At 32.5% G+C, this 13,532-nt stretch overlaps 1 protein-coding gene and 1 long non-coding RNA gene across 3 annotated transcripts in view; both read left to right on the forward strand.

Annotated features, from left to right (window-relative positions):
- Madm (MLF1-adaptor molecule) overlaps positions 1 to 13,532 on the forward strand; it is a 90,517-nt gene that overhangs the window by 10,087 nt on the left and 66,898 nt on the right. The gene's annotated exons all lie outside the window — the stretch shown is intronic.
- On the forward strand, positions 8,875 to 13,026 carry LOC148237188 (uncharacterized). Its single transcript, XR_015809065.1, has 2 exons — positions 8,875 to 11,863; positions 12,160 to 13,026. It is a non-coding gene; the product is annotated as an uncharacterized LOC148237188 (long non-coding RNA).

A 13,532-nucleotide genomic window follows, 5' to 3' on the forward strand; every position in this document is an offset into this window, starting at 1 on the left:
ATATGCGTTCTCCATTGGGATCACAATCTTCCATGATATTTAAAAATTTGTCAAGGTGCGTGAAGGCTTCATTCATATTTTTCATTGTTAAAGAGTTTTCCAAAATAAACCTGTCTCATCTACATTAAATATTTGGCTAGAGGAATATTCTACATCTTCAATAATTTAGGATAATTAGGAAATAAATTCTTTTGCAGCATCTTTTTTCGCATCAGCCGATTCTCCAGTAAATTTAATTTTATGAAAAGAATACCTCATTTCAAAATTGTAAAACCAACCGTTACTTGCCTGAAAAACCGTGTTAAAATATTTTTTTAATCTATCCTTCCATTCTTTGAGCAAACTAAGAGCTTTTGCTTGAATAATTGAAATACTCGGAGGGACATCTTTTTGATGTTGGTCATCGATCTACGATGACAAAGATTTTCCATTTCATCCATGTTTTATTTTTGATGTGTTTTTTTGGAAACATATCATTAAAGATTGTGGAAATATATCTTTATTTTCCACAATTTTGAACGTATTCTTTAATTATATTTTTATTTTGCAAAATTGAACATATCATAGACCTGTTTGTATCATACGAACGTCCGATTGAAGCAAAAGATTCACCGCTATCAGAACGTTTTTTAAAAAAAAAAAAATTTTTTGTAATTTTTTTTTAAATGTGCGAAATAGCGAATTGTGCGAAAGTCGAACGTTCGAAAGTTGAGGGCTGCCTGTAATAACAGGATATATATTTATACTAGCGAAAATATAATTTACCTGACTAATTTGACAGTTGCGAAACGTCCATTTGCTGTTCAAACCCAAACCTAACATACGCAAATTAACCAAACCCAACTTGACCTAATGAAAGCCCTTAAACTAATTATAGTTTAAAACTAATCTCTCAGGGGAAATAAACGGAATAAGAAGTACAGATAGACGTCGCATCTCGCATATTGCTCTATAGTTAGTCTGCACTTTGATATTACACGTGTTTCAAAAATATTATAGCTATCCTACCAACATAACTATGGACTTCTGATATGAGAGTATTGGTCAAAGAATATTCGAATCGAATTTTGATCAATAGGATCAAAAGCAATAAAATCGTGTCGGCGGAACTAAATTCGAGGTTTTTTGCGTAACGATCATAATTTAAACAGGTAAAGATTTGGCAACGCTGTTTCTGGGCACTTGTTATTTGGATACGTAGCCAAGATTTTGTCAAGGGGGGGTTATGTCAAGAAAAAAGGCAAGATAGTTTTTGTAATTTATATTTAATTAACACTGCGCTCCGCCAAAGGAGGTTTAGACCCACCCCCTTCGCTACGCCACTGTACATAGCTACATTCTACCGACGTGTCAGCACTGTATTGCTCCCTTTGTTTCTGTATTGATAATTATTATTTTTATACAAAGCATAAGTTAAAATTATTAATATTATTATTTATCTATCAATTTAACAATACTTATGGTCATATTAATTATTTAATTTTCTTTAAACAAGGCGTACTTTACTGTAAATATAACTATTTTTTCATCTATTATTAGCGAATCTGTGGTGACGGGTTGGAAATGAGATATAAATTAGTTTCTGCAGAAGATTTATTTACGATTTAAACAATTACATTGCTACGTAATTGTATATAATTGTTACGCAGCTGATCTGTGAGTCAATCTCGCTTCGCGTTGCCAAACCATGTCTGTTCCCGTGTTGCCAGCGCATCACGTAGTTCCAGAGTAGCTAAATAAATCGCCTCCCCTAGATAATATTATTGCTCTTAGACTAAAACATAATAAATTATGAAGCACGTAATTCACATCTATTGTGTTTTTCATGCATTTGTTCCATTTACTTTGAAACATTTAATATTTTTTCTTAGTTGACAGTTGCTATGATTAATCATGTCCTCGTAATTCATAACAATAATGATAAATTCACGTGTTATATCACATGACGGCGTTATACTGACGAATAAATTACCGCAATGGAATGTCACGGTTTTTTTGTTCAAAACACCCATCGAGCAATTGCTCATCCAATAACTGAAGTATTTCGACCAAAAAATGAAAACACGAACCGAGCCGTTTCAATTAAATTTTGAAGTATCGGAAGCGCTATCGCCTGTCTCTATCTACGTACTCGTTAATACTGCGCATCGTTGGACACTCACATGCATCTTGGAATGCAACGTTTATCGACGCGATTTTTATGACGCGTCGAAATTGCGCACCTTCGATTAACCATGCCGCGACGTAAAGAAATGATTTTCACATAATAAAATATCGAACGCGTAAAAGCTATACATACTTACTTCAGGTATTGCAGCCCGAAGGTCCTATTATAATTTTTAAGGGATAGTTCCATTATTATTCGTGATATTAAAACGAAACTATGTAGTAAAATAACATATTTTAGGTTTTAGGTTGTATAATTTTTTAATTGGTAGTACAGTGAAATCTATGTAACGCATACCGAAATAACGAAATTCCCAGTATAACGAATTTTCAATTTGTCCCCGAATAACTTTTATACAAAATGTTTTCATTATAACGAAAACTGATCTCGGTATAACGAAATATTTTCATCTGAATTTAAGAATGACGTTACAACTTGACACAATATTTCTCCGAATTCAGTTCGTCCTTGACTTGACGGATGCCGGATGGGTTCACAAGCGACATTTAAGGTGTTTCGCCGACCCTCTAACTTTTTAACAAATTTTATTGTGTTCATTACAGTATCCATAAAAATGGACAAAAACAATCTTGGGAGTGGTTATTTTGATGCTGTTGTAATATGTATATCATCTTCCTTACATTCAATATAACGAATTTTTTCTTCAGGACCGTGAGCTTCGTTATACTGAGATTTCACTAATAGGGTTCAGTTTGTTTCCTTCATCTTTTTATAAAAAAATATAACTACAAAACTCACTCTAGCTTCAGTTTTGTAATTATGATAGTAGATTTATATTAACTCATTTAAAGATTAATTTTAAGCTGTATCATATAATGATTTTTTTGTAAATATATAGATACAATTTTTTTTACAATATCATTTTATTGCGGTGATTCATATACTGTATATTGCCGTAGTGCTTTTTATCATTTTCAAGTGTGACATTATGACATGCTTTATTCATTATTTCATTGTAATTTAACTTATAAAAAATTATCACAAGAGTTGAATAACCTGATTTAAATGTAAAATTGTGCGTTAGATAATTTTTTTGGACTGGCGTAAGATACTCTAAATATAAATATTTTGTTTCACTTGCTTTAACAAAATGATCATAAATAATATTTGTTATAGTTTATTATTTTGGGATCACGTTAACTTAGACATTGAACATTTATTTTTATTTTTAATTCCATCATTACGTAATGTATTCTGCCTAATGGTGGGTTTATAAGTTTATAGAAAAATAATGGTATAGTGAATATTACGTATCATTTTTGACATAAATGTCAATTAACATATTCTTGCCTAGACGCGCTATAAGAAAACTGATTACAAATTTTAAATAGTACATATTTTTGTGACAAACTAAAGTGAAATGATAGTTTATATATGTATGTATGTTACAGGGTTCGGTGAATATTACGCAACCAAAAATTCGATTTGATGATCAATATACATATGCATATGTATATTTAAGAATACATAATGTATTTATAAAAAAATGTCTGTATGTATCACAGATGTCAATATGATTATAAATTTAAAAATATGTTTTAAAATTATTTTACAAATGTATTAGTAATCATTGATGATACACTTAAATTCCTTTTAATTACTTTAATTTTTATTAAAAAATATAGAAACATTCAATGTAGTTGGAATTAAAAGTAAAATATATTTGACAATCAAACAATTATATATATTAAGAATTTTCGATGTGAGAAATTTTCGTGTGAGTAATTTTTGTTTGCGTAATAATACGGTTAATGTGTATTACAATTGAAGTAATATTTTCATTGGCGTTTCAGTGAAATCATATCCAAATACATTTTCACCGGTATATGCTGCTCTAAAATATCAAAGAAACATAATTTAACTATTGCGAAACGTCATTTGCTGTTCAAACTCAAACCTAACCTAAGTTCTAAAACTGACTATTTGGTTTTGAACTTTTATTTGGTTAGGGTTAGGTTTGTTTTATTTATTTAGTTTGTATAGCTAATTGTTTATACACTAAGCAAATTTAATCAAAACATACAAAAAAAAAATATATAATAAACTTTAATTTTATGATTTATTTATTAATGCAGGAAAAAAAATAAAGTGATTATTTAATTTTGAATACTTTGACAAACACCGAACAGTGAGGGCATACAATAACTAGTTACATTGTTAATTTTTTTTTGTGTATACAATAACTGAATTGATTTGACAGTGTATACATTGACTAGTTATATGCATTTTCAAAATTTCGACTTTGCCTGCAACATAAATACATATAATTATAATTAAGATCCTTAAAACGCAGCTTTACCAAGTAGAACAGAACTATGTATAAAAAATGTGATTAAAAATGGATAAAAAATTACCGTTTATAAAATTTTACATCTAAATAGTTAAAACATTTTTTAATGTAACAGAGCGTACACACTATTCGATTATGGGTTCGTCTTATTGCTTTTGCTTGTGATGTTTTTTATTGGGAGAAGGCATGTACAGCAACGTACTCCAAAAAATTGAACCCTACTTTGACCAATGAAAGCAAGAATACACTGCAGTACGAATTTGCCAAATTTTTATTTAAAAAAGGAGGTTTATTATTATATATTTTAATATTCAATCGAGGTGTAAAATACTTAATTATGTAAATATGCATATAACAACAATTATACATTTTCATTTGGGTTTACTAGATCTTATGGGTAGACTTCGGGTTAACGGTGAAGATACTTGATGTTGGTCCCCGGACAATACGGAAAAAACCGTCGCGTCCGGCTTAGTGTGTACGCTCAGTATTGCATAATTTTCAGCGTTGTCTTCGTGTGACTGTATCATAACAATAATAAGCAGCCACTCAATCTTCTTTTGCCAATATTTTACCCGTGTTCCAATGAAGTGAGTCACACGGTTCCAATCAAAGTGCGACTAATCGGGCAGCGAAGATGCAAAATTGGACATTAAACCAATGCGTTTCGTTTGCGAATCACGTTCCGGTTATGTCGTCGTCGTTTGGCATTGTTACAGTGCGATAGAACTGAAATCCCGCTCCGCCTGCTGCTCTGCTGCGGCGCCATATTTATCGTGGCCAATTGACGAAATTCGCTCTTGGCCTTCTGGCCAATTTATGAATTGACTCGGACGGGCGTCCTCGGTGCGTCTGGTGCGCACGACGCGCCCTAAAATGCGCGACCGGAAAGGGTTAAGTGGCCGCCGCCATAACCGACTACTGGTACAGTTCTTTCTCGGAAGCGATCGGTAATTGCGTCGACGTTGTCTTTTAACTGGACAATTGTGACCCGTCGGGCCAAACCAGTCGGTTGACATGCTCAAAAAGCGCATTTTTACATACATTAACCGTGCCGTGCCCGTGGTATCTAAAGAAATATTTTCTGAGAATTATCTCACGTTAGAGTCGAATTTTTTGATTCAAAAAATATTTATTTATATTTTTGATTTCTAATAGTATACATTTAAAAATACATATGACAGGCTGACGTTGCAGTTAGGGTTCTCAATCGAATGTTCGGTTCCGATTTTCAACTATATGAGTATTCGAATAATTACTTAAATATTCGTTTATACTAACTCGAATTTAATTTTGAAACAATCACGGAATGAAAAAATTGTAGTTAATCGTTTTTTTTTCAATATACCCGAGTGACTAGTGCCACTCCAAAATCTATGGTCCTTTACGCGTCTTTATTTTGTTTCGAAATGCAATATAATCAGACGCGTCTTAGAATTGTTAGCAAGGCCCACCCTTTATTATTGTTTAACGCTTATCTCAAAAACAGGTGTGCGTCGCAACTTTTTGTTTTTGTTGTTACAAGACGCAAAGATTTTATTTTAGTCGATCGCGGTTAATTTATTTATTATTATTTATTTTATATACAAATCCGGAAATAAAACAAACACCAATCCTAATGTACATATATCAAATTCGTTCCTAATATTATTGGCTATTGTATATATTATACAATAAATTCGATAAAATTATGTATTTAAAATGTTTCATAAATTTTTCTAAATTAATTCAATCGTAGCTGATATAAATTCTAGTGATTTGAAAAAAGTTGAAATGACGTCTCTAAATAAAAAGTATGTAGTAATAAATTTAGCATTTTCCTTTTGACGCACTTACTGATCAGTAATTCACACAGCATTTTTTATGCATATTTAATAAAATTCAAAAACTTAAATTATTATGAAAGTAATTATTATAAACTAAATATTATTTTACAATCAATTCATTTATTTTTTGCATTAATTGGTTGAATAAATTAATATCGGTAAAAACCGAGAAAAAATAAATTACGAATATATTCGAATATTTGCATACTTCATCCATTTTTTATTCAATATTCGAATAGTTAAAAACTACAAATAATGGAGAACCCTAGTTGTAGTCACTGTGATACAATTTTGCTAGTACTTTTTTTCTGCGAACAATCACTCATTACCGAGTGGGCTTATCTTTATTTCTAAAGTAAGAATGAAATAGATAAAATGTCTCGATCAATCATTTTCTGTTATTAGTTGGGAATTACCGATGATAATATTTTAAAGTAAATTCAAGTATTAGATTTTGTATGATAAATACATTTATAATAAAACTATTTGCTTCTTTGAAAAAAATATAAACGTAACTGATTATAATAATACTATTAATTACCTTACCTAAAATGAATTTAACTGCGCAGCAAGAAAATATTTTACTCACAGACATTTATGTGTAAAGATTTGGCAGCTCAATCTAAAATTTCCTAAAAACTAACTATTATATAAAAAGTTTTTTCTACAATTGCTTTCAGAAAAAGGGTGGAAATTGGTGGTTGGTCAACCTTAGTTTAATACATACATTTTTGCGGCCCTAACAATTTCAAGTCATTCCCATTTCGAGGTTATTCAGTGCCCTGGGTACAAACAGTCACTTCAAAAAAATTTCGTTAATGGATGCTGGTGGGAGCTTTAAAAAAAGGTCACACTCAGACATTTTACAAACGAAAATGTTCGACATTTTTTGCATAAAATTAAAGCTTACATTTTTGGCCCATACCAGTGATCGAGTTTAATAGCCTTGTAATACACTTATGCCGGCGTCTCTTCTATTATTCGTAAAATATTTGTGGAATGCATTATTGGGTATAGTCTAGCTCATTCGGCAATTTTGCCTTTATCTCCTTTGTGGTTGCAATACTTCGTCCTTTTAATGCCCTCTTCATCTGCGGTAACAGGAAAAAATCGCAAGATGTTATTTTTGAACAAATTAGTAATGAAGCGTTAGTCGGTGCTTTATTGTGGTGCAAAATCTTAAGTTTTTGCCCACAATTATGGTCGTTTTCTTCGAATTCCCGAAAACGGCGTAAAATTGATGAAAGTAGTAAGAATAACCATGACCATGAATTAACTTGTTGTGCTTTTTTGTTATTGGTTCTTCAGAGTGCTTCCATTGATACGATCGGATCTTTGTTTTGATGTCACAACCATTATCACAGCAATTCTGTATCATCAGCGATTTTACAGAATCGCTTTTTTAGTTTTGGAATAAATTTGACTGCTACTCGTTTTATGCCCAAAATGTCAGTCAATTTTTTTAAATGTCCTTATTGTCATTTCTCTTGTTACATTCAACATAGTCACAGTCCTCTTAAAAATATTTGCAACATTCATGAACCTTTCGTAAATGACTTTTCCAACATTTGGACCACTTCACTGCATTTTAATGCAAATTTTTTTTTTTAAATAAAGAAGTCGCCAAACGTGACATAGTTTGTTCCAGCTCTTTGTTACCATAGCTGAAGCCATCGTTGTGCTAGGCAAGCTCGATAAAAAGCCTGATAGCTCGTGTTAGGACAGCGTTCTCGAGCGCAGACGTCATGTCTGCGGCGCTAGATAACAAGGACGCGATCGCAACCCTCTAGTCCGTAGCTGAAAATCGCTAATCATCAACAAATATCTTTCAACAATAAGGATGTACCGTTTTAATTGTGCGAAATAATTTTTAAAATATCTGAAAGCAACCATATTTGTTATATCAATATGTGCTCTTTTATAATCAGCTGTTTAATACTGTTGGAAGTCACTAAACGTGATGACAAACGTTTTAAACATATTTATATATTTTATTTATTGCTTTTATTGGAAATTAACAAAACTTATTGAAATTATTTAGGATAATTGTTCAAACATGAACTGAACTTAATATAGCTTATAACTTCTTAGTATTATTAAATATATTAGAGCAGTGATGAGCAACCTTTTTTGTAGCGGGCAACAACTGAAAATTCAATAAGCCATACGGGCCGCAATTCGCACACAAAAATGAGTTGTTATTACGATTGCCAATATTATTAAGCTCTAAACAGTGGCAGCTAAATAAATGTCATTTCGAAAATATTTTTGTTCATTTAGGGATGCTGCGAGAGCTAAAAAAAGGTCACCTCATACATTTTCCCAAAAATTACTGGCGAACACTCACCTTCCCGCACATGAGTGATTTGTTCCGCGTTCCGCAAGAACATTTAAATGTCCCGTAAAAAAGTAAAAAAGTTTTGCCTGTAAAATAATGCCACAAAAAGCGATGAATGCTGTTGTGAAATGTATTTATTTCCTAAATGTATGAATTTCGGGTCTTGTCTGGTGAGTTGCACGCTAATGATTAAGCGTCCACTCAGTGTCCAAACGTTCGAAGTGTGCGCGTCGATGTTTAAATGTAGTTAACCGATGGTTTAGTTTCTGCGACCGTTACGCAACGATAAACTATTTTTTCTATGCATCGGAGGGTAATTACAACGTGTTATTAAATTGTTACCATTTTTCCCCTGGTCGTAACGAGGGCTTTTGTGTGGTCCGTTAAGTTACACGCTTTTGTCACGTTCATCCTTATTATTGCCGTGGTTGCGGTGGTTTAAGTGCGCGAGTTTTAAGAAGAACCCCCACAATATTAATTTTAATATATTAATCTTAAAAAATAAAATAAAATACATTATCACTAACGATTTTATCGTTTTCATGCCATCAGATAATGAAATTTTATAACATAAAAGTCATAAGTTCCACCAAGAACATTCAGCAACTAGCAATATTGTTTCTAAGAATTATTCAAATAATTTAAATCCTGTTATTTTTGTGTTGAAGGCAAACCTTGAATTGGATCCCTAGTTCCCAATGCATATTAAATAGCTGCTGAAAATGAGGCCAATCCAAATGTCAATTTAAAAAATAGCTGACAAGACTGTCCAAAAATGCATGAAACAAATCCGAAGGGTTTGGAAACATTAGATACATATGTGTGACATGCATTGAAGGGGTTTTAAAAATATCACATTGATCTAGTCGATGTAAAAATTGCAATTGTATGTTGCTTAAATATGCGATTTTTGTATTGAGTTAAACCAATTCATATTTTTTGAGAGCAATCTCAATTGTGGCATCTTTGACTTGAATACTTTCTTTGCGACTACTTCAGTATTATAATATTAACATTAAAGGGATGTATCATATTTGCTTTTTAAAGATTTAACTGATAACAGCGATATTTAAAATATGCAATTTGGTTTTTAAATTTAGCAACTCGTAACTGAATTGTTGACAGTTCGACTTGCTATGGACACTTGCTATGGACACAATTCGATATTTCGTTTTATTTTAACTATATTCATAGTGGAGAAAGCAGTATCTCAAAGTAAAGTTCAGGTTTAAGTACATTTATAATATAAGTGCATTTCATATTGCTCCGGGAATTCTGTTTTCACTTTGATCCAAAGAGAGACGAGCGCTGAATCAGGATTGCATGATTCATATCAATGTTTGATCGCTTGTATCTAATTCTGGATCAACCATTGGCTCTATGTAAATCCATCTCATACATGAAATTTAATACAAAAAACTAATCCATGACCCGTCATAACAGTGCACCCAAAACACATATAGAGAGCAATCCACCATTGATAATGGCCCAATTAAACCACACAATGTCAATATTGCTCGTTGACTCAACACTATTACGCCCGATAACGCCCAGATAATTAAAACTAACAGTCGTTCGAGTGTTTACTTTAGCTAATTCGGATTTCTTGCGTTCAAGTCACCCGTGACCTCAAATATGCTGATCATGCTTGCGATATTCCGACGAAAGAGAAGAAAAAAAACTACTTCACTTCCCATTGCACGCTTCTAAAAATACACTCTTTGCGCCCCGGGCAAAATAATAAACCTTGATTCGACGCAAGTGCACGTTTTTTTCGGTACACCTTGTATTATTTATAAACTTTACTTCTTGCCCGAGTCACCTATAGCTCGAGGCTCTGCGGTTGTTGCACTCAAAAGGTTAACTTTGCGCTTCTATCGACTCTCACCCTTGACCAGTTTCAATTTATTTTGAAACAAATGTTTTTTTCACGAGCATCCAAAAGTGTAATACATTTGAAGAATATTGTCAACTATCCAACAGAAACTGTGTAGTTGTTAACAAAACATTTAAGCTATTAGAAAATAAATCAAGCGCGGCACTTCTTAATTGCTGAAATGCTATAAATTTGAAATATATTACAAGCATGCCAAATCGTTTTGTTTGGAGGTCGACAACTTTTAGTTTAATCTAATTTGGAAATATTTTCGCATCAAAAAATAAACACAGCGAACCTATCGTTTAATTATTTCAATGTTATTTTATTCATGAAACAAAACCACGTAGTTCTAATTTAATGGTAGCCAAATATTTATCTGTATTATAATCAACTTAGACAGGAAAACCGCATTACCACAAAAATATTTACGATTGAGGGGAGCGCATTTGAAAGTAGCCGAATAATCATTTCATTATTTGTCACAATTTATCAGTATCAACTATTTCTAAATTGAGTAAAATAATATTTTTGCTAGTGTGGTTGAAGTAAAGTGTAATGCATCATTGACTCTGCATTTTAAACTAGAGTATAATCGTTAGTGCTATTTTAGTTCGTCAATATAAAAAGCTAATAAAACTTAATTCTAAGTACATTTATAATTACGATTATTTAAGTCTCTTTGGATTACTTTTTTTTTGGCACTGTATGACTAGAAAGTTTTTTTAATTCGAACCTACTAAATATTTTTTAGAAAATAATGACAGTCGCTACTGATAAATTGTTTTGAGCTATTCAAAAACCATTTCGGGAATGGTGGCCATACACATATACATGTTGAATGCCTGCTCTTCACTCTCTGGAAGTTGGCCAAACTTGGCCAAGGACGGAGAATATAGTGGGTTACTTCGGTCGAGTTCAGTTCTGCCCGCTCTAAAATATCTCGGAAGTTGTGCAGGAAAAGGGGGGGTAATTCAATCGACTTGGCTAGCTTCGAGCGCTTCCGAACATTGTCGGCAAACGGACCGATGTCAAAGAAACCGAAGCCGGAGCTGCTCTTTCGAGCGCGAGCTGTGAGATACTTCACCTTTCGCGCTCTCGCGTGTTAAGTGACGAGAGTGAGAGAGATAATGATATAGTTTTTCGCAAACTGAGATAGAACGAGTAACTCGGTTCAATTTCAGTATGCGCGTAGGCGTCCTATGGTTAACATGCACGTCGAGCGCTGCATCGTAGTCACGTGGTCAAGTTATAATACCACATGCTTATCGGGGACTTCAACAGACTCTTACTGACATCTTTGAATATTTTAGAGCACCAAAAGGGATTAATTATATTTTTGATAGTATATTCCAGGGCTGTGGAGTCGGAGTCGGAGTCGGAGTTGGAGTCGTGGAGTCGTGGTGTTTTGGCCGGAGTTGGAGTCGGAGTCGGAGTCGTGAAAAATGCGACCCCGACCATTTTTTATATAAAATACATTTTTTTAAATTATGAAATTTTAAATGCGTAATAATGAATGTGTATAGCGTATGCATATAAAACGTGTAGAAGAACACCAAAAATACCTGATAAAATTAAACTTTTTTGAGTCGGAGTTGGAGTCGGAGTCGGAGTCGTGTTTTTTTTTTAACGACTCCACAGCCCTGGTATATTCTTCTAACAGATATTGTTATTATATTTTTTTTCATATGAAATTAAATAATTAGTGGTACTTGATTTTGTTAAAAAAAATCGTTTCGAATATATCCTTATGTGTTTTCCTAGATCGGTATAAATGTCACACCATAACGAATTCTTATTTAGAATCGATGGCGACAAATTCTAGGATAGTCACATATGTGGTGTTCGTATTCTGAAGTATCATTTTTATGCCTTATGGCATTTTGCAAAAGCCGACAAAGATTTTGCGTAAATTGAATATTTACGACCGAATAGTTTTCATTAAAATCGTATTGGTGAGTGCCCACACAAACTTTTATAATTATCAGTAGCGTAATTTTAATAATATGACAATTTAAAAATTGTGATTATTTGGCACATTTTTCAATCGCGCGCAAATATGCCGGCTGTACGTGACAGAAGCCGCTGTCCGGACGTCATTCACGCTCGCCGTCCGGACGGCATTTGAAATTTGAGTGTGGTAGCTTAGAGAGTCGTAGGTCTCGGCCGACTTCAGTTGTACAACTTCCAGAGAGTGTAGTACAAGCAATATAATAATTTTCTTTTTTTGTCTATATGCGCAGAATTTAAAAAATTAACGCCATTCTTATCTGCACATGAAAAAACAACTCAATATTGGAGTGTAATTAAACAATACATTGTTTAAAGGAATTGTTGGAATAATGTGGATACAAAGTATCAAGGGATGGAATTGAGGGTGGACTCCTCAACGTCCCTTTTATACGAAGTATGAAAAGTTTATAGATATTGTTCTGGAAGCGTATTTCTTTCGCTTAAGCGAACGCAAAAATGTGTTTTGGAGTAAAAAAAACCGATTCATGTAAAAAATATTTTATTATAAACATTTATAAAAAAACTGATATAAAAATATAATAATACCAAATAGTTGAGCTTGGAGCTGACCACAAGTGAAGTGAGCTTATAATTATAATTAAATTATCAGTAGACCAGTGGACTGCAAGATGAAGGATAAAGGGTTATATTTAGATGGTTTAGAATAAAAGTAACATAACTCACTTTTTTGGACATCAATAATGCAAAACTATTTGTTATATGCTCATAGGAAATGTAATTTTTTAATACACAAATAACTTTATGTGTTCCTTTTAAAAATAATATATCTTATCTTAACCCAAATTGATACACTTTTTAAGAAATATATTATTAAAATTTGATTTAAATAGACGTGATACCGATTTGTATTAACAGTTGAAGATGTGATACTTATATTTAAAGTGATATATGGTTTTGTTCGTTAAGAAATACGCTATTATGTCCACTACATTTATTTTTAGTTATACCACTCATTTATGTGTCAGTGCATTATATGCTAC

This window comes from Plectrocnemia conspersa, unplaced genomic scaffold, assembly GCF_051122295.1.
Source record: "Plectrocnemia conspersa isolate PC_06_02 unplaced genomic scaffold, ASM5112229v1 ptg000003l, whole genome shotgun sequence".
Lineage (NCBI taxonomy): Eukaryota > Metazoa > Arthropoda > Insecta > Trichoptera > Polycentropodidae > Plectrocnemia > Plectrocnemia conspersa.